This window comes from Meriones unguiculatus, chromosome 12 (assembly GCF_030254825.1).
Source record: "Meriones unguiculatus strain TT.TT164.6M chromosome 12, Bangor_MerUng_6.1, whole genome shotgun sequence".
Taxonomy (NCBI): domain Eukaryota; kingdom Metazoa; phylum Chordata; class Mammalia; order Rodentia; family Muridae; genus Meriones; species Meriones unguiculatus.
In genome coordinates, this window is record NC_083360.1 from 81,683,674 (window position 1) to 81,707,830 (window position 24,157).

At 44.0% G+C, this 24,157-nt stretch overlaps 1 protein-coding gene across 6 annotated transcripts in view; it reads left to right on the forward strand.

Annotated features, from left to right (window-relative positions):
- Positions 1-22,647: 22,647 nt before the first annotated feature.
- The window catches only part of Oma1 (OMA1 zinc metallopeptidase), a 60,223-nt gene continuing 58,713 nt past the window's right edge, over positions 22,648-24,157 (forward strand). For 3 of the 6 annotated variants that reach the window (XM_060366048.1, XM_060366047.1, XM_060366049.1), the window contains exon 1: positions 22,667-22,760. The gene's annotated coding sequence lies outside the window, so the exon portion shown is untranslated. Of the gene's footprint in view, positions 22,761-24,157 lie in introns of all 6 variants that reach the window. The other 3 variants (XM_060366046.1, XM_060366045.1, XM_060366050.1) reach the window with 3 other exon arrangements.

The window sequence follows — 24,157 nt, forward strand, 5'->3', positions numbered from 1 at the left end:
CTTGACTCAGAGATATTTTTTTTTTTTCAAGAAATAAGGCAGTTGGCTCCTGGTATCAATTTCTAGCTTCTACACACATACCCACACAGATGTACTACTCCAACATGCATCCATGCACAAGTGAACATGCTAACACACAAACACACACATACACACACTTAAACAAGAAAATGGAGAAAAATGAATGAAGGATTGGTAACCCAGTGCTCCCTCTTTTATGTTTAAATTTTGGGCAGATGATTGCATGTTTCTGCTCAGTGAATTGAATGAAATGCAGCGGCACTTAAGTGTAAAAATGACCGTGGCTCACCGGAAGTAGTGAACTCACCAGTGGTTTTAACCAACACCAGTCAGTGTCAACACTGAACTTCCTTCCAGTTCAAAAAGTTCTTCCTGTATTATACTGGACACTCTTCAGTCAATATTCCGAAGGACGGCCATGGCTGAAAGGCAAGGATTTGGCTTCGTACTGTTTGGTACTTCATTCCTTTTAACTATCTTCTACTCTTTTCCTTTAACGAATATTCTACCAAGTATGATTTCTCTATGTGTAAAATCTCTATACATATCAGATAGGATGAAGTCAGATCTTTTGAGACTCAGATTCACTTCTGTGTGGGTGGACTATGATAATTATCCAGTCATGTAGTGGACACTGGAGCTGAAACATTCTGAGTGCAGACAGAGGCCTGGAAAGGATGTTCTTCATCTTGTTGGGATAAGAACTAAAAATGGTGAAGATTGTGTGTGTGTGTGTGTGTGTGTGTGTGAGTGAAATATGTGTGATGTATGCACAATATGCACAAGAGTGCCAAAGGAGGATGTTAAGTGTCCTGCTTTGTCATGTCTTGCATTAATCCCTTGATACAGAAGCTGTCACTGTAACTAGACCTGGAGAGTAAGCCGTGGTGATGCCCTAGTGCTGAGTGCAGCCATGCCTGACTTTTTACATGCTGGAGATTTGAACTCAGGTTCTCATGGTTGCCTAGCAAGCGTTTTTGCCATTGAGCATCTCTCCAGCCTCCAAAATCGATTTTTAAATGTTGAGCCTCTGGGCCTCATGTGGATCTGTTTCACCCAAGAGGGAACTCATCTCCATTTCTTCAGTGATACCCACACACCTCATCCCTTCTCTTTACACCCTCTGTTTGTGGAAATTGTTACCCTGCCTTAAGATACTGTCCAAGCACAGATACTTCCCCATCTTTATCTCAGCTGACTCTGTGCCACCCAACAGATATTAGATGCTTTTCTCTTGTTGTAACAAAATACCTCAGACTGAGAGAGTTGCTTATTTAGGCCATAGTTTCGGAGCTGAAGTCTAAGATCTGGATGTTTCATTTGTTCATCTCTGAGCGAGACCTTGTGGCATATGGTTTCAGAGTGACGACAGGAGGTACAATAACCATGATGGCAGGCAGAAATCCAGAAGGCAGGCAGGATCTGGCTTAAATATGTTTGCCCCACTGGTCCCAGTCCCCCTCCACCCAGTGACCTCATTACTTCTGACATCACAATCCTGGGGACCAAGTTTTCAATAAATGAACCATTAGGGAGGATGTCCTTAGAGAAGAGATTATGTCCAAACCAATATAACAATGCGACAAAGAACTGATGCTGAGAAAATTCTGGGCCACAGGGACACAGACAGACAGTGGGCCTTCGCTATATAAGCTTATAACTGCTGGAGGGAGAGGCAGGTCTCACCAACTGTGTGCTAATACACACAAGCTTATGCTGCTGCAGGTGGGAGAGGGAGGCCTGGATCCAGGTGTCAGCGCATTGTGGATGTGGCAAACTTTAAGGGTCTCCCGCAGGAAGGCAGGGAAAATATTTTAGAAGAGACAGTTTATCTGGATACTACATATTTTCTTTTTAGAAAAAGGTCATTTTGCATCTGAAAAAACAAGGACAGAATTTAGTTTCTGTTTCCATCACAGAGGTGGAGACAATATTCTTGGGGAGAATAGGAAGGTGAATTGGCCCATTGGAGAGATTGAGTTTCCTAGCTGGGGAAAGGTACAAATGATACAACGAACACCAAGATCGATCTGCTGCTTTACTTATGCTAAGAAAGAAAGCAGGTCTCTCTAGAGCAGGAGTTCTCAAACAGGAGTTCCAACCCCCTTGGGGTCTTATATCAGATACCCTGTGAATCAGGTATTTACATTATGATTCTTAACAGTAGCAAAATTATGGTTATAAAGTAACTATGACAATAATTTTATGGTTGGAGGTCACCACAACATGAACTGTATTAAAGGGTCACGGTGTTGGGAAATTGAGACCCCCTGCTGCAAAGGCTTCTGATACATGGATTAGCTAGGCCATGAGCTAACTAATGACAGCCAGTTTGAACAGGGCTCAAAGTGTCCTGTGTCTCTTACCTTTAGCATCCTCCCATCTTCAATGGGCCAATCGGCAAGGTGAGGAGCAACATGCCTCGTCATTTTATACATGTGCTGCTGTGGCAGGAAAAAAGATGCTCATGATGACCACGCTTATGATTTGCTGGCTTATCTTTCTTCAATTGCAATTGTTTGTTTTTTCAAAACTACAACCTGTCCTTTAGGGCTCTAATAGCCTGTATCTTCTTTGTTCCAAATCTACCACCATAGGCTTCTGATTAAGTCAGCCCCTAGGTCATCAGGGTCACTGTCTGTCTTATGAACTAATGCATACCTTTTTGTTTTCCTTTTTTGGTTTTTATATTAACTGAATTTTTATAAATTTGTGAATCTTGATTATGCTGTTCTATGGAAATTCTTGCTCTTCTTGGTTTCCTACCTCCCTGGAAGATTCCTTACCGACATCTTCAGGCATCTCCTCAAAGACTAGTGTCCCCAAGGGCTACACCATGTTTCCCATTGCTGCATAGTCTACCAAGACAACCCCTAAACCCACCGCTTCATCAACTTCCAGTGAATTCTCCCTTCCTAGTGCCCAAGCCTGTGTCTACCGCTCAGTGAATTAAATATCCCCCAAGTAGCACAAGTGTGGGTTTAAGAGAAGTTCCTTCCCCACAACCAAGATGTTCTTCTAACCCTTGGATCACATCAGCATCTCCTGATTCTGGCTCACACACTGGGGTGCCCTAGCATTCCTCCTCAGCCATGACACAGAATGAGTTGAAAACATGGATCTGCTCAGACTTCCAAAGTCAAGACTCAGGGGGTGGAGATTAGGACTTCTCTCACTCTCCTTCTGGAAACTGAAATGTGCTAGGCAAGGACTTGGCTGCCAAGTCTCCAGCCTAGGCATCTACTGAGGGAGTGTGGGGTGTGCTGGCGTCAAGCATTCTCAGCACACCCTGCATAGACTATTGACTTATGCCCTCTGGTTATCTCTTTTTTAAGTGTTATTCTGATTCAGGTCTTCTCCAAATCTGGATTCGCCTTCTGCTTTACTGAAGAAACCCCCTCACCTCTCATGTAAAAATGCACGATCACTGTATCTGGCATAGGCTCCGCCCTAAGTTTCGTCTTAGCTCTTCCTATTTTATCCATGTAGCCTCAGTTTAGGAGTCTGTAACTTGTTTAGATTGCTGCAATAGTTTACAATTTCCTCTCGCTATTTGATAAATTCAATCCATTCTTCATAGACTTCAAGCATTTTTTTTTCTCCCAAGAAAAAAATGGGATTTGTCTTCCTGTTTAAAGCTTCACTTCCTTCAAAAAAGTAGTAAACAACACCCAGCTCCTTGATTGTGTTATGCAAGGCCCAGAGCATGGTCTCTGAGTTTAGCATCACGTGATCACACACACTGGCTTCCACAGCCACGAGGAACCATTTTGGCTTCTCGTGTGTGCTCCTCCTCTTCTACTTGTTATTTCAGTTGAATGTTCTCTGTGTGTAAGGCCAGTCTTTTGCTGCCTGCATTCCTAACTTCTCTTCATCAAGCAACCCCTCTACTGGAGGTCCCTGTATACCACATTTTAAACAGCAATGTCTGTGTGCGGAAGAAAGCCTGGTGGCTAACCCCCTTGCACCACGCATTTCCTGAAGGCAGGAACCACATCTAATCGCTCTCTGAGTCTCTGATACCCTCACAACTTGATGAAGCAGTTAACTAGCAGGGAGCAATCGCACAGCTGTGAATGCCATGGCTGCCTTTGGCCTCCAGCAAGGCTGGAGCCTTTGACAGCACTCTCCCCAGGTTCTTCAGGATGAAGCCATCACAGGCTGAGACCAGTGGTTCTCAACCTTCCTAATGCTGCGACCCTTTTACAGTCCCTCATGTTGTGATGACCCCAACTACTAAATTACTTTACTGCTACTTCATAACTGCAGTTTTTCCTATTGTTATGAAATGTGCTATAATTATCTGATATGCAGGATAGCCAATATGCGACCTCCAAAAGAGCTTCGACCCACAGGTTGAAAATCACTGAAAAAGACGATGTAAAATGTAAAAAAGGACTGAGGGACAGTGAAGGAAACAGAGTCTTTATCCAGTGCATTTTGGCAAACACTAAATACATGTATATATGAGCAGCAATAAATGAACCCAACAGGTTGTTGTTTACACACACACAGACAAAAGTAATAGTACAGTAAAAGAAGCTATGAATTTGTGGGGGGAGTTGCATGGGGGGAAATTGTGAGTCATGGGAGGAGTTGGGGGGAAGAGGTGGTAGAAATTGTGTAAATGCAGAACTCATATATAAAATCCCCCCTCCCAAAACAAAACAAAACAAACCCCAAAACAACTGAAACAAACAAAACCCAACTAACAAAGCAGCCAAACGACCAAACAAGCCCTCTTTTCTGCCCACCTTCAGATGTCCAATAGCATCAGTGTCCTGCTTGGCACCATGGAGTCAGACTGACTGTGCTTAAACTCCTAGCTCTACCACCCGACAGCCCGTGTGATGGTGTGCTTGCTGCTTGCCCTTTCTTAACCTTTAAATGTGTGGCCCATTTAAAAGGCTGGAACAACGAAAGAATGGAATCCGTGCGGGTTGCTGTAATGTTTAACTGTGCAGACGTAGGTGGGCAGATAATTGTTTGATAAGTGAAGCTAAGTAGGAATGGACTTACTTGTCGTAGGCCAGGTGTGAGCGGCTCTCTCTGTTATGACTGTCTCAGAAAATGCCTTCTCAGGCTGGAGACTGTCTCAGCTTCTGCCACACTTGCCACGATGTGATCAGCAAAGATGTGCATTTGTCCCCCCGCGGCTGCTTGTTTTCTTCAGCTATGCTTATAACGACTTTTCTCAGAACTCCTCAAACGATCAGATACTCACAGGCATTGGGCGTTTCTTCTTACCTAGCAATTCCGTGTCTTCTGGTACAGTGGCTTCCCATGATCTTGTTTCTTGACTGTCTGTATCTTCATCACCGTCTTATGCTGATTTTAGATGAAATTCCTGTTTATCTTTTTAGTTCTGGGAGCTGAAACTATAGCCCTGTGTTGCGAGACCCACAGTGCCCTGTAGCTGCTGAGGAAGAGCTCCGTACTCAGCATCCCCGTGTCTCCATTCTGTGCTCTCAGCAGCGAACAGTAGTATTGTGGTGGGTAGTTCTCATGCTCCTTACAGCGGGTATAACTTGGAGTGGGAGAGATGCACTCACATCTAAAATCTGCAGGTGTCTGTCCTAAGCTCTCTCATGCTCTTACATTTTGGGGAAGGTGATCTCCCCTGGAATGTAGGTTCTTATATGTCACAAAGCCAACCTTCTAGACCCTTGGGGTTAGAACACTTGGAAAGGCTGTCATGCTGTTCATGAAAAGCCCTTTTTGTCCTTGTTTTGACCCCACTGACCTCCTCCAGCCCTTTGGGTTTCCATTTTCCCTCCCCAGGTCACTGCACCCTCTATTTTACTTCTTTTTTTTTTTTTAAATAAATTTTTAGTTTTTGTATTAGTTACAGTTTATTCCCTTTGTATCCCAGCTGTAGCCCCCTCCCTCATTCCCTCCCATTCCCACCCTCCCTCCCTCATCTTCTTCCAGACCCTCTCCAAGTCCACTGATGGGAGAGATCCTTCTCCCCTTCCATCTGATCCTAGCTTATCAGGTCTCTTCAGGACTGGCTACAATGTCCTCCTCTGTGGCCTGGCAAGGCTGCTGCTCCCTGGGGAGGGGGAGGTCAAAGAGCCAGCCATTGAGTTCATGTCAGAGACAGTTCCTGTTGCCCTAACTAGGGAACACACTTGGATACTGAGCTGCCATGGGCTACATCTGTGCAGGGGTTCTAGGTTATATCCATGCATTGTCCCTGGTTGGAGAAAGAGTTTCAGAAAAGACCCCTGTGCCCAGATATATTTGGTCCTTGTGGAGCTCCTGTCCTCTCTAGGTCATACTAACTTCCCCTTCTTTCATATGATTCCCTGCACTTTGTCCAAGGTTTGGTTATGAGTCTCGGCATCTGCTTTGATTCACTGCTAGGTAGAGTCTTTCAGAGGCCCTCTGCGGTAGGCTCTTGTCCTGTTACTTGTTTTCTCCTGTTTCCAATATCCATCCCATTTGTCTTTCTAAGTGATGATTGATCATCTTACCCTGGGTCCTCCTTATTTATTTATTCTTTTAGGTGTACAGATTTTAGTTTGTTTATCCTATCTTATAGGTCTAGTATCCACTTAAGTGAGTATATACCATGTGTGTCTTTCTGCTTCTGGGATACCTCACTCAGAATGATCTGTTCTAGATCCCACCACTTGCCTGCAAAATTCATGATTTCCTTGTTTTTAATTTCTCAGTAGTATTCCATTGTGTAAAAGTACCACAATTTCTGTATCCATTCATCCCTTGAGAGACCTCTGGGTTGTTTCCAGGTTCTGGCTATTACAAATAAAGCTGCTGCGAACATGGTTGAGCAAATGTCCTTGTGGTGTACTTGAGCATCTTTTGGATATATACCTATGAGTGGTATAGCTGGATCTTGGGGAAGCACTATTCCTAATTTTCTGAGAAAGCGCCAGATTGATTTCCATAGTGATTGTATAAGTTTACATTCCCACCAGCAATGGAGGAGGGTTCCCCTTTTTCCACATCCTCTCCAGTATGTGTTGACACTTGAGTTTTTGATCTTAGCCATTCTAATGGATGTAAGGTAAAATCTCAGGGTCATTTTGATTTGTGTCTCTCTGAGGGCTAAGGACATTGAGCATTTCTTTAAGTGTTTCTCTGGCATTCCATATTCCTCTACAGAGAATTCTCTATTTAGCTCTATATCCCATTTTTTAATTGGATTGCTTGATTTGTTGCTTTTTTAACCTCTCTAGTTCTTTATATATTCTGGATATCAGCCCTCTGTCAGATATCAGGTTGGTGAAGATCGTTTCCCAGTCTGTAGGCTGTTGTTTTGTTCTGACAACAGTGTCTTTTGCTTTACAGAAGCTTTTCAGTTTCATGAGGTCTCATTTATTGTTGTTTCCTATGCCAATGAATTCTAGGCTCTTCCCCACTTTTTCTTCTAACCGATTTAGTGTGTCTGGTTTTATGTTGAGGTCCTTGATCCACTCAGACTTTAGTTTTGTGCAAGATGATAAGTATGGATCTATTTTCATTTTTCTGCATGTAGACATCCAGTTGGACCAGCACCATTTGTTGAAGATGCTATCTTTTTTCCAATGAATGGTTTTGGCTTCTTTGTCAAAAATCAAGTATTCATAGGTGTGTGGCTTTATTTCTGGGTCTTCTATTCGGTTCCATTGATCCAGCATTCTGTTTCTATGCCAATACCATGCAGTTTTTATTACTATTACTCTGTAGTACAGCTTGAGATCAGGGATGGAGATGCCTCCAGATGATCTGTTGTTGTACAGAACCGTTTGGGAAATTCCAGGTTTTCTATTTCTCCAAGTGAAGTTGAGAATGTTTCTCTCAAGGTCTGTAAAAAATTGTGTTGGTATTTTGATAGAATTGCATTGAATCTGTAGATTCAATGGCCATTTTTACTATGTTAATCCTACCAATCCATGGGCACAGGAGATCTTTCAATCTTCTGATATCTTCTTCAATTTCTTTCTTCAGAGACTTGAAGTTTTTTTCAAACAGGTCTTTCACTTGCTTGGTTAGAGTCACACCAAGGTACTTTATGTTATTAGTGGCTATTGTGAAGGGCGTTTTTTCCCTAATTTCTTTCTTGGTCCTTTTGCCTTTGGTATACAGGAGGGCTTCTGATTTTTTTTTTAAATTAATTTTGTATCCAGCCACTTTGCTGAAGGTGTTAATCAGCTGAAAGAGTTCTCTGGTTGAATTTTTGGGGTTGCTCATGTATGCTATCATATTATCTGTGAATAGTGAAACTTTGACCTCTTCCTTTCCGATTTGTATCCTTTTGATCTCCTTTGGTTGTCTTATTGCTCTAGCTAGGACTTCAAGTACTAAACTGAAGAGATATGGAGAGAGTGGGCAGCCTTGCCTTGTCCCTGATTTCAGTGGGGATTGATTTGAGTTTCTCTCCATTGAGTTTGATGTTGGCTATAGGCTTGCTGTATATTGCCTTTACTATGTCTAGGTATGTGCCTTTTATCCCTGATCTCTCCAAGACTTTAAACATGAATGGGTGTTGGATTTTGTCAAATGCTTTTTCAGCATCTAAGGAGATGATTATGTGGTCTTTCTCCTTCAGTTTGTTTATATGGTGGATTACATTGATGGATTTCCATATATTGAACCACCCTTGCATTCCTGGGATGAAGCCTACTTGGTTATGGTGGATAATATCTTTTATGTGTTCTTGGATTCTGTTTGCCAGTATTTTATTGAGTATTTTTGCATCAATGTTCATAAGAGAGATAGGTCTGAAGTTCTGTTTTTGTTTGTTTGTTTGTTTGTTTTTGGTTGGGTCTTTGTGTGATTTAGGTATCAAGGTGACTGTGGCTTCATAGAATGAGTTTGGTAATGTTCCTTCTGTTTCTATTTTGTGGAATAGTTTAAGAGAACTGGAGTTAGTACTTCTTTGAAGGTCTGGTAGAATTCTGCACTGAAACCATCTGGCCCAGGGCTTTTTTTGGAAGGGAGACTGTTGATGACTGCTTCAATTTCCTTGTGGGATATAGGACTATTCATTCTTTCTGCCTGATCTTGACTAAATTTGGGTAGATGGAATCTGTCAAGAAAATTGTCCATTTCATTTAGATTTTCAGATTTTGTGGCATATAGGCTTTTGTAGTATGACCTAATAATTGTTTCGATTTCCTCAGTGTCTGTAGTTATGTCCCCCTTTTCATTTCTGACTTTACTGATTTGGATAGTTTTTCTCTGCCTTTTAGTTAGTTTGGCTAAGGGTTTGTCTAGCTTGTTGATTTCTTCTGATTTACCTCTAACCATGCCCCTCAGTTTTTTAAGGGTTGGTCATTCACAATGGCCCCTGAGCAGTCTGTCTTATAGAGCAATGATCAGGCTCAGCTCTAGCCCACGGGCCATGGCTTACTCTACTTTATCTGCAGAACACCCTCCATCTCCCCGGGTTTTCAAATGACGTTCAAGAAATGACAATGCAAGGTGCGGCCTCATGTACCTTTCCCATTCGTTGCTACAACACTCCGTCATCTTCTGCCAAATATTTCCCACCCATTCCTGGCCATGTCCTTGCACTTAGCTCTACTTTCTACTCTGAATAATCATTTTTCAAGTGTCCCCAGTCATGAGCTGGTCTGTCAACCCCCTGTGCAAAGCCTCCCTCCTTTATGAGCCCTCCCTTGGCCCCCTCTCTGTCTGGGTGATGCCTCTTTATTTCGGGTACTCCTCTCATACTTTATTCTGCTTCCTACTGCAGAGATCAAATCTCTGAATCATCTCTTCCTCGGTGTCACAGTTCGTTTGCAGGAAGCCTTGAGCTGCTCCCCTCTGAATTTCAGCTCCAGCATTTTACATTCAAAATGCAGCCTGAACAGTACAGTTTAATCCTGAGGTGTCTCCAGGTAGAAAGTCTCATGGGTTAGCACTCAGTGCATCTACTGTGATTAGTGTCACTTTGTGATGAGTTTCTCTCTCTGGAAGGTGAAATATCAAGTTGGGTGAATTGGTATAAAATTTAGCTTTTGCCAAATTAAACTCAGTAAACTTACATTTATGTTTTTGAGTTTGTTTGTTGGGTTTATCCCTTTGGGGTGTGTGTGTATGTGTGTGTGTATGTGTGACAGAGAGAGACAGAGAGAGAAGAAGACAGGGTCTCACATTATAGGCCAGGCTTATCTGGAATTTTCTAGTCCAGGCTAGCCTTGAACTCATGGCAATCCTTCTGCCTCAGCCTTTGGCATGCTGGGACTTATCAGCATTAGCCATCACATGGTCTCAACTGTTAGATGTGTAATGACAATTTTTGGTGTGGGAATGGGTTAAAAAAACAAAATAGAAAAATTAAATTCTAACCACTCCCTGGTCAATCATTCAGAGCACTCAACTGAAAGACTGTCACAATGAAAACCTTAGTAGCAACCTCACCAGCCCACTGTAGAGTGAGTAATAATAGACACACAAATACACACATACATACACATACACACACACACACTTTTTTTAAGAGTACAATTTTATTTTAACAGTGTGCTTCTGACTCCAGGACTGAAAGTAAAAGCAAAACCCAGTGTTATCACCATGGTAGGCTCCCTGAAAAGGCCTTTTCAGGAAATTCTAAATGCCTGTTGAAGTTGTTCAGGAAAACCAAGAGTCTCCAAACTCTTAAATGGCATAGTTGGGCAATTATCAAGAAAGCAGGGGCTTAAATCAGAACTGACTTCCATTGTGTGCCTTTATCAGCTTACATGTTTATCCCTGGAAGAGGAGACCAGTGAGAGACAAGGCTGGGCTTTCTTTTTTCTGTCTGACACATTGTACCTAACACCACTGGGTTTACAGTGAGTTGCCTTTCCTTTGCCAAATAATTTACTTCTATTTGCTAAAGAGATGACTGGTCAGCTTCCTTAGTTTACATTTCCAGTGTAGCTATAGATGATAACCTTTTCCTTTTAAATAAAAGATGGCAAGTAGTCTATGTTACAGAGTGGATAACCCATCTCATCCAACAAACTCATATGTTGAAGCACTAATGCCTTGGAAAGCGGCCAAAGATGTCGAGTGAAAAATGGCAGCGGTTGGTCCCACGTAGTCCTTAAGACTGGCATCATGTAAGAAGAAATCACCTCTGATAGATACAGAGTGAAGTCACGCTGAGAACTCTGCATCCCAAATAAGGATGCCTAAGAAGTCAACCCTACCCATCTCTCTCTCTCCAAGGTTCAGCATCAGAAACTGTGAAACATACAAGTGTCTGCTGTCTACCCTCTCAGCCTCTGATGCTTATAATAGACAGCCCACCAAGAGAAGCAGTTTTCAAACTCATCCTTGAGCAGGACCTGGTGGATCAAGCTTCAATCTCAGATACTTGTGAGGATGAAGTAGGAGCTTTCAAGGACTGCCTGGGAAACCTTGTGTCTTACTTAGGGTTTTATTGCTGTGAAGCGACACCATGACCATGGCAACTCTTTTTTTTTTTTTTTTTGGCAACTCTTATAAAGGAAAAAAAACAACATTTAGTTGAGACTGCCTAACATAGACCTTGGCTTGAGCTTCTGAAACCTCAAGGCCCACCCCTCAGTGATACACTTCCTCTAACAATGCCATACTTCCTCCAGCAAGGCCACACCTCCTAATAGTGCCACTCTCTGTGGGCCATTTTTCTTCAGACATCACACCTTTCCTTAGAAGAGTGAAAACAAGAGTCTGCCATGTAGCTCCATAATAGAGAGCATGCCTAATGTGGGCAAAGTCTGTGCTGGATCCCAGCATCTCAAAAAAGATCAAAATATGAACTTGGTCCATGTGCTTCCATCCACACCAATTGTCATCCCTCTTTTATGAAAGAAAATGTACTCTTTATTTAAGAAAATTAGTATACATTCATTATAGATTACAATATTTCGGCATTTTCTGAAATGCATGTCATGTATTTTGATGACATCTACCCACTCTCATTATCCTTTCTCGCTCCACTCCAATTTTTGCTGATCCCCTTCCTTTTCCCAATTAGTCCCCCTTCTAGGCCGAGGGCTGTTTACAGGCGTGTAGACAACCTGTCAGTTTTAGCTGTGCTCCCTCTACCTGGCAGCAATCACACCTCTTCTAAAAATGCACGTGGAAACCCAGGATCCTTGCTTGCACATGCTATGCATACACACTCCTATCTGAAGAACACAACTGGTTAATGAGACGGGATCCCTACCTGAAGTATGTGGCACACACACCCAACTCTGAACAGTGGAATAGGTTTCTCTTCCACAACCGTCAAACTTGGTCCTGTTCATTCATGCTCTGCTTACATTCAGGTTTAAGAGTAGGAAGGCCAGTCTGGCCTGAGCTGGTTTTGGTTTCATGTGCAACAAAGCAAACTGTCTTCAAAGTGAGTTTTAAGGAAAATCTTGTGGGTATGCAGAGTTGGGCACACATATGATAAAAGACAAGATGTGGGAGGTTAGATGGGAGGCAGAGAAACAGCTATATAAATTAATGTGCTAGTTAAAAGAGAGAACCACTCTCTCTTTGCTCTTTAGCAACCAAAGGCCTTTTCATGAACCCCATAATAAGAACCCTCAAACAATAATTGGGACTCTGAATAACTTCGCTCATGTGCTCTTCTGCCACATTTGACAGTGGTTCTGACCTGTTCTATAGGTTTGCTTCGAATAAAGGTTCCTTACTTTTTTTTCACAAGTCTCTGTGACCCATTATTTCAATTCTCTGGGTAAGAGGATAAGACCTGGAGACATCCTCTGACCACCGAGTAGCATAGAAGAGTAATACTTTCCACAGCCAATTAAATAATGGTTCAAAGAATTAACAGGCCAATGTGAAATTTTACTATAATTACCATAAGGGTTGATAGAACTCCTTCTAGCCATTCCGGGTTGCTTCTGCCTCAGAAGGTGGAAGTCTAACATTACTGTCGCCTTGATCAGGTCTCCTGCCTCTTGTACCTAATCAGTGCATGTTCCCTGGGAAGGTACATGGGAACCCGCTTCAAACACTACCCAAAATGTGTTAATGAGAAGCCAAAGCCAGAAATAAAGTTGAGAAAACTCGCTAAACTTCAGGACAGAAGGAGCAAAAGGGCTTCTCAAAGAACCGAGACAAACCTGTAGGCTGCACCAGAGCCTCAGTCCTCAGCCACGCAGGAGCATGCTTTTCCATTATTTCACACGTAAATGTGGTCCTCATCCAGACCCCCTGCAGGGGCCACGGAAAAGCTCTCTCCTACTGCAGGGCAAATCATGACTCTGAGCTTCTCTAATACTGGTTCCTGCTCAAACCACCAAGGTCTATGCACCTTTGTCTTTCGGCTTGCTTGCTTTTCCTTTCCCCACTTTCCTGAGATAACAATGCATCTTGTATCCATAGAAACTGTTTCCAGAGCTTTTCCATCTTGAGAACAGCATTCTTACTCTCCAAGGCATTTCACCCACATGCTCTTGTCACTCAAAGCCAAAGTGACTTACCAAATACTCATACAACTTCTGCTGACAGAATGGAGCAGGAGAGCCCAAGCGGGGGATGATGACCTAGGGAAAAGAACTAAGGGCCGTCACTTTGCTCCTGCCATTGCAATTCCTTCCTTCTTTTGTGTTTCTCACAGAAATGCAGAAATTTTTTAATAAGAAGCTTAAAACTCATATGCAGCTTGCAGGTCTGAATGGAAATTGGCAGCCTGTATTTCAGTATTTAATGGAAAATTCTTTTCATTACTTACGTCATTAAAAAAAGAATCTATTCTTACCCGCAAGGCCAAGAAAGATCAGTCTAGCATTATATAAGCCAAGTAGCAGCCTTGGACACATGAACACACATCCACATATGCACACACAGATAGAGAGAGAGAAGGGGGGATAGAGAGAGCTCATTCATATGCCCCACAGAATTACAGTCTAAAGATGACTACCTTGCAAACAGCTTGTATTTGATCAGGAATGGTGGGACATGTTATATAAAAATGGATTAAAATTTCAGTCAAGTGTTTTCTTGGTAAACATTTTGAGAATGCACCTTGTATTGGTGTGTCAAAATAGGAAAAAAGAAAAACTGAAACATGTAGGGATAATCATAAGGCCACATCAGGGGCCAGCACCCTGAAACAAGTCATTTCTTTAATGCTGTACAATAGTCATCAAGTTGTCATAGTGTCCAGTGGCAGAGCACCTGCTCAGCAGCGGTGAAGCCTGGGGTTTAATCACCTTTGGTCACATACGGACCTCTAAATACCACTCTAACAATAAAAGAAAGGAAATAAAAACAGTGGTTAGAGATGACTAGTCCTACTTGTAGCCAATGCACAAACACCATGTGCTCAATTTAGTCTACATATTTATCACACAGGAAACACACACACACACACACAAAACAAACAAACAAACAAACAAACAAACATTTAAGGTGGTTTGACTCTATTATTCGTCAAACTATGTACACCAAAGAGCTTGGTGTATTTGGAATCAGTAACCAAGTACAGTTGGTAGCGGTGATTTGCAAGATGCTGTTGCATGTAAAGGAATTTTCAGCAAAACTGTAGGTGTCTTCGGGAGTAGATTGAGGAGGTATAGGTGGGATGTTGCCAGATTTGGCCACAAGGTCCCAAAGTAAACAAATGTGTGTATTTCTCTCTGTCTCCATCTCTCTCTCTCTCTGTCTCTCTATCTCCCTACCTCCCTATGTCTCTCCCCTTCCTGTGTCTGTCTTGAGTACAATCAAATGAAGTTTTAAAAAAATATAAAAGCAGAGAAATATGTTCCCTTAGAGAAGATCTTACCACTTGGTGGCAGTGTAGCCAAGTTTAGATGGTTGAAAATTAAAAACAAAATATGACTTGAAATGGCACCAAACATCTCCTGACCACAGCTGCAAAATCACCTCCAAAGCACTCCCTTTCCGGCTGAAAAGTCAGGCTGCTGTTACTTATGCTGCAGGCTTCAGAAACACCCTTTCTTGGGTTGAGGAGGCTGGTTCCATGCAGTCAACAAGAAAAAGCTTCCCCTAGAACAAACATTTTGTTTTACCTTTAATTCCCACCTATCTTCACTCTCAGTCTAGATTTGTGAAATCAGTTTTACACAGTAGTAGAAATGATTAAATCACTGTTAACACCACTGTCTTATTTTCGATATCTGTCTTTTTGTTGTTGCTGAGACCGGATTTATACCCTTTATGTTGGCATTCCTTGTAGAAATAGGAATACCTCTCTCCTTCTCTCCTTTCCTCTCCTCTTTCTCTTATCTGGACTCTAGCTCAGAAGAGTCTCAAATTGTCAGTCTTCCTGCCGCAGACTCCCAGGTCTGGGATTGCAGGCATGCTCCAAGCTCAGCAAGCTCTTTTTGTTTGTTTGTTTGCTTGTTTTGTTTGTTTGTTTAGTGAGTGCTATTCTCACTTAGGGCTAGGGAGAAGGTGCAGATAATAAAGTGCTTACTTTGCAAAAACAAGGACCTGAGCTATATCCCCTAAACCCATGTGAAAAAGGCCAAGGGCAGCGCCATCCTCTTGGAATCACTGCATTGGGGAGGTAAACACATGGGTTCCTGGGGCCTGTGAGGCACTCAGTCTAGCCTACTCGGGCAATCAGAGACCCTGTATCAAACAAAATAAAACAAAACAACCTCCCCCCAAACCCTCAAAAAACAAAGCAAAACAAACATAAAAAACAAGTGGGCAGTTCCAGAGATATTCTCTGGACTCCACATATTTGCAAATTCACACACATAAGTGTGGCCACAAAAGTTCTTGTCCCTTGAAAGTCATCACAATAGTCATGATTATAAGTGGGGATACCTACAGCCATTTTTAAAATTCATTTTGTGTTACACTCACCGCTGTTCTTATGATTCTTATGAAATTTATTCACAAATCCTGTTAGCATCTTGAAACCAGAGCGGTGGTGATAACCCCAGGAGATCCTCAACCATTGGGTCAATTAAGGGTTGGTGGTAGCGGAGGGTGGGGAAGGCCATCAGACACTTACCTGAGGTTTGAGCCACTCCCTTCTACCTGCCCACTCTTCACTCCAGTACATGCCATCCTGTCCCACGCACACATGGTCTCAAGAGGTGCTGGTGTATGCAGAGGGTAGGTTCAGGGGACTTCAGTGAGGCACCTTTCATGAGACGTATCTTGCTGCGACAGGAAGGAAGGGTGCAGGAAGAGGCATTAAGATTAGCTCATGAAAGAAGCAAATGACAGAGAAAAAGCCTGGAACCCTGCCCCTTCCCTACCCTACCACGGCCTATACATAAAGTGGCTGATGGGACCCAGTACCACTGAGCGCCTAACATTTCCCAGCCCTCTGGTCTGCTTTGTTCCTCAAAAGTGCTCTTTTCCTTAACACATCATCTTTCTTTCTACTGCCATCCACAGGCCCCTGGTCCAGTTCCCTATTCTGGGACACAGTAATTTGGAAATCTCAGCAGTGCCCTCTGGACTCCAATATCAGCCTATAGCAGTTGGCAAAGTCACCAGACAGGAGATGATAATGTTTATGTCTGCAATCTCTTAATGTCCTCACAGAAGGCTAGGGTACTTGTGCCTATCTTCCTCCCTCCATCCGTCCCTCCCTCCCTCCCTCTCTCCACCTCTCCCTCTCCGCCTGCCTGCCTTCATCTTCACCTTTCATTTCCCTCCAAAGCACGTGGACACCAGGGATCCAGTGGTGGAGATTGTGTGCTTGGTGTCAGGACAGCTGTGGAAGGAAACCCGATCACATCCTTCACAGTGTATGATGCCACAATGTCGGGGGTGGGGAGAAGAGTCCCCAGATGTGCCCACATTCACAGCATGTCTAGCTACTGGGTTTGCTAACACTGTCACTCCCCCCAAATATTCCTAAACTGCTAGTACTTTGCCCACCTCCACTCCCCCTCCCCATTTTTCATTTTCTTTTCCTAGGACAGCCTTGATGACCCAGCGGATAGTGATGGTAGTTGCTGCAGTTCATGCCTGTATTGGTCAGGGTTCTTTAGAAGAGCAGAACTGATAGACTGAATCTCTATATAGAAAGGGGATTTATTAGAGTGGTTTACAGGCTGTGCTCCAGCTAGTCCAACAATCAGTGTCTGCCAATGCCAAATCCAAGAATCCCGTAGTTGTTCAGTCCATGAGGCTGGATGTCTCAGCTGGTAATCCCGGAGGCTCTAATGCCAAAGAAGTAATGAACTTGCCAGCAAGAGCAAGAACAAGCAGGCAAAGAGAGAAAGCTTCCTTCTTCCATGTTCTTTATATAAGTGGGTCTACCCACTTCAAACAATTAAGAAAAAACTCCCTGTAAGTAGTAGGGTATAGCCAGGCACTTGGGTTTCAGTTAATTCCAGATGTAGTCAAGTTGACAAGCAAGAACAGCCATCACAATGGCCATATCCCCTTTACACCCAGATGATCCCATAGAGAGCCATGCCCAGTCTGGGAATCGGGCCGTGGCCCGAGGGGGAGAATGTGAGTGTGTGGTAAAGGCGGCCTCTGTGGTTTGCAGTGCCTGGACCTGGACACTTGGCAGACTCAGGTGCTGCTTCCAGCGGGGTTCATGATCCCTGGCAGGAATGAGAATTCAGAGGCTACGTCTAATGGCCCCAGACACAAAAGTGAAAGAGACGAATAACATTGTTTGGTAGGCAAGGCCAAGCACTGTTCAGGGTCTGCATGCATGAATCCAGCCCTGAGGAGTGAGTGAGATAGGTCAGGCAGGGCAATGGATTCTCACCCCGCATTCTTGAATAACTCTGCACTCCCCTGCCACTGTTTTGTGTGCCTCTGGGGAAAAAAAAAGCAGAGGATCCAGGAGAAAGCTAGAAGGCATGTGGATACACTGTTTGGTCCAAGTCTCTATCACCATATGCCTGCACTCTGCCCAGGCCAGAGACTCACTGACTGGGATTCTCACATCCCTGCAGGGATGCACAGATATAGCATGATGAAAGAGAATCTCATCACAGGGATGAAAAGTTATACTTAGAAACCTGGTGACAATGATAAGATCAGGAAAGTTACACAAGCAAGGAAAAAAAAATTCCCTGCCCTGTTTCTCAAAATTTCAGAAAATTCACCAGCTTGAAGCCCACCCACTAAAGATCAGGTTCTCCTGAGCTAACATTTCATCCGTTGGTGCCCCTGCCTGACATCCATAGAAAACTTCAGTAGCCTCAGATGGGGGCCTGAGAAGGCACAGACTCAGCTGTGTGTGTTCAAGGACTGAGAGCTGAAGAAAGACAAAAAGGAACAGAGAAAGGGGTATTTGTCCTTGTAGGTGCCATGGGAGAGGTCCATTTCCAAAACACAAAAACAAACAGAACCAAAAACCAAAAACCAACCAAACAAACAAAAAAAACCCACCTCTGATAAGCCTGAGAACTTGAAGGACAGAGGCCAGACCTGCTCAAGAGCAAAGGCCAGGGCACTGGACAGGTGAACAGGCAAACAGCCTTATGCCTGTGTCCTGTAACTAAGGACACAGGGCCTTCACACTAGAGGGTTCCTTGTCCTATTCCCAGAGTGGGAAGGGGCCAGCCACCAACTGAGGGTACCCAAAGAAATTGGGTGACAAGAAAACAAAGGCAGCCTTATAGATTCCCCAAGATCTAACCTTGTTTCCCTCAAAGACTAGAGATAAAATGTTCCTTCTTTGTTTGAAAGAAAAAAAAATACACTCTGATGTAATGAAATCGTGTCTTATGTGCTCATGGTGTTTTCATGTAACTATTGTGTGTGGTCCTGTGCCTACGACAACTTGGATTAAACTTTGCCTCTTCCAAAAATATCTCAAAATAACTGATTAGCAAATCCCCTTGGCCCTTTCATTTTTAAGTAGTGTAATAAAATCGCTGTTTTTGTCAGGCTGGATTACACTGTGTGTGTGGATGTGTAGGGGTGCAAACGCTTTGGGTCTACAGTAGAAGGCCTGAGCTGATTTTATAAACTCAGGTGCTCCTAACTTTCTAACGCCTCATAAAATGGTATTGTGGGGGTCTATTAAATAAGCTTTCTGAAAGCTTAATATCCTTAAGAGACGCCTGTTTATTTAGAGCGGCATCCCTTGGACTATCATATAAGCACTAAAAATACTTTTAAAAATTTGTTGTTAATTGTGCACTTACACAGGAATGCCTGCAGAGACCAGAGGCATGAGACAAGACCTCCTAGGGATGGTGGTTGTCAGCTGCCTGACATGGGTATCCGGAACCAAACTTGGGTCCTATATAAGAGCACTTTGTGGAAGAAACACTGAGCCATCCCTCCAGCTCTATAATATGGAGGTTTTGCCAAGCAACAACATTTAGCATTGACCCCATAATTTAATAGGGGTTTTTCCCCTCAAAATAGGTTCTAGAAAGGAACTAGATTTTTATTTCATTTTTTCCTTTAATAGTCAAAGGTGACAGAAAAATAAGAGTGCTTAAAACTGCTTTATGGTAATTAAAATACCTTCACATATACCTAACTTAGAAATGATAATTGTGAGATTTTTTATTTATTGATGCAGTAGTATACCGGAAATGATGGATATACAGCCTTTTTAAATACCTTTATGGTAAAATTTTCTTTGTACAATAAAATTTATAGGCAGGAAGATCCCAGCAAGCAGGGTCATCCAGAAGCTTGGTAAGCTTTCTGTGTCTGTCAGGGAAGAGACAGTGTTATTGGTGCTATTAAGAAAGAGAGAGCTAACGTCTTCAAATGTAGGCTAATCGTTATCTTACAATTGTTATCTTAAGGTATGGGATTTACTGCCATCTGCTCTTGCTCTCCTCTTTCAACAAAATCCCAAGGTCTTCTAGGATCTTCTCTTGTCTGATTTAATACTGAAGAAAAACAATAGTCATTTTAAAGCTGAGATGTCGTTGCCTGTTCCCCAGTGTAAGCACTAACAGTGATGAGGTTAGGCACGGGGTCTTTGTGACCTAGAGCCTTCTACTTCATTTATGTGAAGGGTCATGTCTTTGGAAGCCCAGATATTGGATTAAGGATTGTGTAGCAATATTGGGGAGGCAATCAGATAACACTCTAACTTAACACTGACAAATAAAGGGCTTGGAGAGGTGGCTCAGCAGTTAAGAGCTCTGGCTGCTCTTCCAAGGGTCCTGGGTTCAATTCCTAACATACCTGGCAGCTCACAACTGCCTGTAACTCCAGTTCCAGGGGATATAATGCTTTCTGTAGGAACCAGACATGTATATGGTACATCGATATACCTGCACACAAAATGCCCATACATGTGAAATAAAAGATTTTTTTAAAACATGACGAATGTGAATAAAAGCTTCATCGTAGTCTTTGGTTTTTAAGACTGCCCTTAGGCATGGTTTGGTAATCTCAATTAAAATGGCTCAGAGACTCATGGAGAATGGCATTATTGGAGGTGTGGCCTTGGAGAAAGTGTGACCCTGGGGGTTAGGCTTTGAGGTTTCAGAAGCTCAGTCCAGGCCTAGTGGTTCACACTCTTCCTGCTGCCTGTCCATCTGGATAGAGAACTCTCAGCTACCTCTCCAGCACCATGTCTGCCTGTGTGCCGCCATGCTCCCTGCCATGATGACAATGGACTAAACCTCTGAACTGTAAACCAGCCCCAAATAAGTGCTTTCCTTTATAAGTGTTGCCATGGTCACGGTGTCACAGCGATAGAAACCCTAACTACGAAACATGGCTATGTGTTTGTGTGTGCTGTCCATATCTGCTCACACTTACAAGTGAGTGGTCATAGAAAACTACTCAGACCAAATAATGGATCAGGAACTTTAGAACAAAAGTTCCCAGCCCCGCTGCTCTGAGGACAATGGGATGGAGACAGGTGAAGTTTACCTATATGTCGGTGGTGGATCAGTGAAGTGGAAGGCAGATTTGTTGCAGGTGGCAGCAAGTTAGAAATAAGGTCCCGGTGTGTGGCTCTGCTACCTCTCGCCAGAAACACCAGGAGCGCCTCCTCCGTCACGGCACCAATGTTATAATATATAAGGAACTGGATGCCACTCAACAGGTCTGATACAAAGAGGTTTATTTGAGGAAAGGTAAAGGGAGAAGAGTTAGGGCCTGAGTGAGCCATGAGGGCAGAGAGAGAGAGACAGAGAGAAAGACAGAAAGAGAGAAACATATATATATAGAGAGAGTGTAGGGTGGCAGTCAGGTTCCAATATCTTGCACACCTGGCCCATCTGGTGCAGGTGATGACATAGGACAAAGGCCCCCGTGGTCAGGCCAGTGAAACTGCCTGCATCAACAATGTCAGGTTAACCCAAAAATACAAACTCAAAAATATCAGAAGTGACATTTTTAGCATGGGTGCTTAACTCAAGGCTTTTCCTCTTCGTGGTCAGGCCCTAGTGGGCAACTCTCGTTGCATTGGCTTTCACTGCTCCTTCCTTCCAGAGGTTCAGTTTCTTAGCTAGACTATAGACTGTAGACGATAGTAGTAGTAGGTATGATTTTCTTTCTGTACAGTAGGCCTTAAATCAGAAAGCAATTGACTGCCCCGTAACATTCTTGCCCCTGTTGTACCCATGGATGTATCTTGACTAGAAGGTCCTCAGCCTCTGAGACTTACTGCTGAATAAGCTCACCTTTTCTTGTTCTTTCTGAGTTAATAGCTGGCTGATTCAACTCAGCTGTTGTGGCTCAGACTTTTCTGCTCGCTGACTTATCCAATGTGTCTTCCCTCTAAGCCTTGGAATTGCTCTGCTTGGCAGCAGCAATCTTTTCTCATCTGGCTCCTCATCCTCTGGCTTGTTCTGGCCTCACCTCTGTTCTTTCTCTGCAACCTGTCTCTCTATTACTGTCCAATAAAACTGCCCTCTCTCTCTCTGCATTGTCCCTTAAGTAGCTTCTCTTTCCTCTTGTGAGAATTGAGTATATCCTATTCTGTCAAGTCTTTCTCTGATTCAAGTTTTCTCTCAAAAAGCATCATTTTTTTTTTTTTTTTTTGGTCTGCGGTGGGTAGCTGCAGCTCCCATGGAATCATGTCTGCCAGTATTCACACCCGTTTGCAAACCATTCCCACAATGAAATCTGGTCTTGGGTCAATACAGAAGCTGTTGTCATGGACACCGCTGACTTCTTAAAGTTTGGTGTCCTAGCCGGGCTGTGGTGACACACGCCTTTAATCCCAGCATTTGGGAGGCAGAGGCCGGCAGATCTCAGTGGGTTGGAGGACAGCCTGGTCTACAGAGTGAGCTCCAGGACAGCCAAGGCTACACAGAGAAATCCCGTCTCGAAAAACCAAAACCAAAACCACCAAAAAAAAAAAAAAAAAAAAAAAAAAAAAAGTTTGGTGTCCCAAAGAGATAACGGTGAAGCAGTGTTTCTTATTTAGCCTTATTCTTATGCTTATTTATCACTGTAGGTCTGAGGGATGATTGTCAGTAGCGTGCTAGAGTTAATCTTACACCCACACTCAAAACTATAAGCGTAGCGAAGCTTCAAATAAAGGCATCTTAGCTCTGCAGCAGCCTCTGGCATCGCTTTCCTTTTGGGCGGAACTACTGCAGAAACTCCCGTTTGCCTGCATACAACACAGCTACCGCAAATCCCAAGGATGTGTGCAGCTCGCTCCTGGCAGGCGCCTTAAACCCGGGCTATCCTCCTCCAGCCACCCGGGGGCGCGAGGGCGCCACAGGCCGCAGCCGGCCAGGGACCGCTCTGCGATTGGGGGCCACGGCCTGCCCATCACAAGGGCGGGGCAAGAGGCGGCCGGGAGGTCCCCAGGGCAGGAAGTGAGGGGGCGGAGCCCGGGCGGGCGCGCGCCTGCGCGGAGGCCGGCTGCTGGATCCCGCTCGGGGCTGCGGCTTCAGCGCGCGCTCACGGTGACGGCTCGGCATTCTCCCGCGGCGGGGCGGAGAGGGTGGCGACGGGGAGCGGGGCCGGGGGCCCGGGGTCGCGGGGGGTCGCGGGTCGTGCCGGGGTCCGCGCGAACGGCCGGGGCGGGGGGCTCTCGGGAGGTTTGCCTCCGGCCGCCCGCGGTGGGGTCCTCCTGAGCAGCGCTTCCTCCTGCGGCGCGGCGGGCCTGGCCTGTGCGGGTCTCCCCCTCCGCCTCGCCGCTCGTCCGTGTGCGGGGAGGCGTGTGCGCCCCCGCCCCAGCTCGCCACATCATGACATTCGGAGCAGTTCCAGGGAGCTTCCCCATTTCCCCGCAAACTTGTCTACGAGGATCCCATGTTATACTGTTTTTTTACGTGTCACTTGCGGTGTGACAGGGAGCCAGAAAACGTTAGTCCTAGGAGTTGAGAATCCCTTGAGAATCGTTTGGAGTTTAGGAGTCGACTGTCTCAGCGACTCTAAAGGTCTTGGAGCATCCCCGAAAAGGATTTAGCTTCACAGCCATCACCCCTCAGCCAGGAGGCAGGGGTGCTGTGCGACATTTGGAAGCCCAAGAGCCAAGCCTGATAACTTTTTTTTTTTTAAGAAGCCATCCATCATGTCTACTTAGCTTGAATAGTTATTTTAAAGTGCATGTCCTATTTTTGCCAACCTGACAGCTGTTTCCATAGAAACTAGAGAAGAAATAGTAGTTTTCAGTAAGAGTTGTTAAAACTGTCTTCCAGACATCAGCTGTGAGTGCATTACTTGCTCATTCGAAGATGGCACTTGAAGAATTAAGGGTTTGGAATGTTCTTGGAGGCTAGCAATCCAAACTGTTTAATTTTCTCACATCATTAATTTCCTAATCCTGCCAGCTCCGTTTGCTTTCCTGCCACGGTTCTTTGAAGAGCACACATCAGCCCCAGTTCAGCTCATTGTTAGGTGCTGTGGAGCGGAGTGTTTGGCTCTTTGAAAATGTATGAATAGATTCCTTCCCCTATTTAAAAAAAAAAAAACAACCAAAAACATTTTAAGGATTAATTAGTCATTACAGATCAACAACCGCTGTTTCTATTCTGGATGGCACTCGATTGTCAGTGGTAGACATGATAATGATTTTAATTATGTTCCTATTGTTTGGGGCCTTTGTTTTTACCTTCTGTTGGTAGACCGTGTTAAAAGTGTTCGCACATGCTCTGAAATGAGCAGTTTCCTCATGAGTAGAGCGAGCAGTGTGAATAGTGTGCCTGTCACTCGGAGGAGAGTTCATCTTCTGAAGGGCATCAGCAAACCTTACGTTCTAGAATTGAGCTGTGGGTGAAGGAGGCTAGGAGAATATGTCTCTGGAACTGGAAAGCCAGAAACAACTTTAGAAAGTTTATTGAAACTGAGAGAAAAAAAG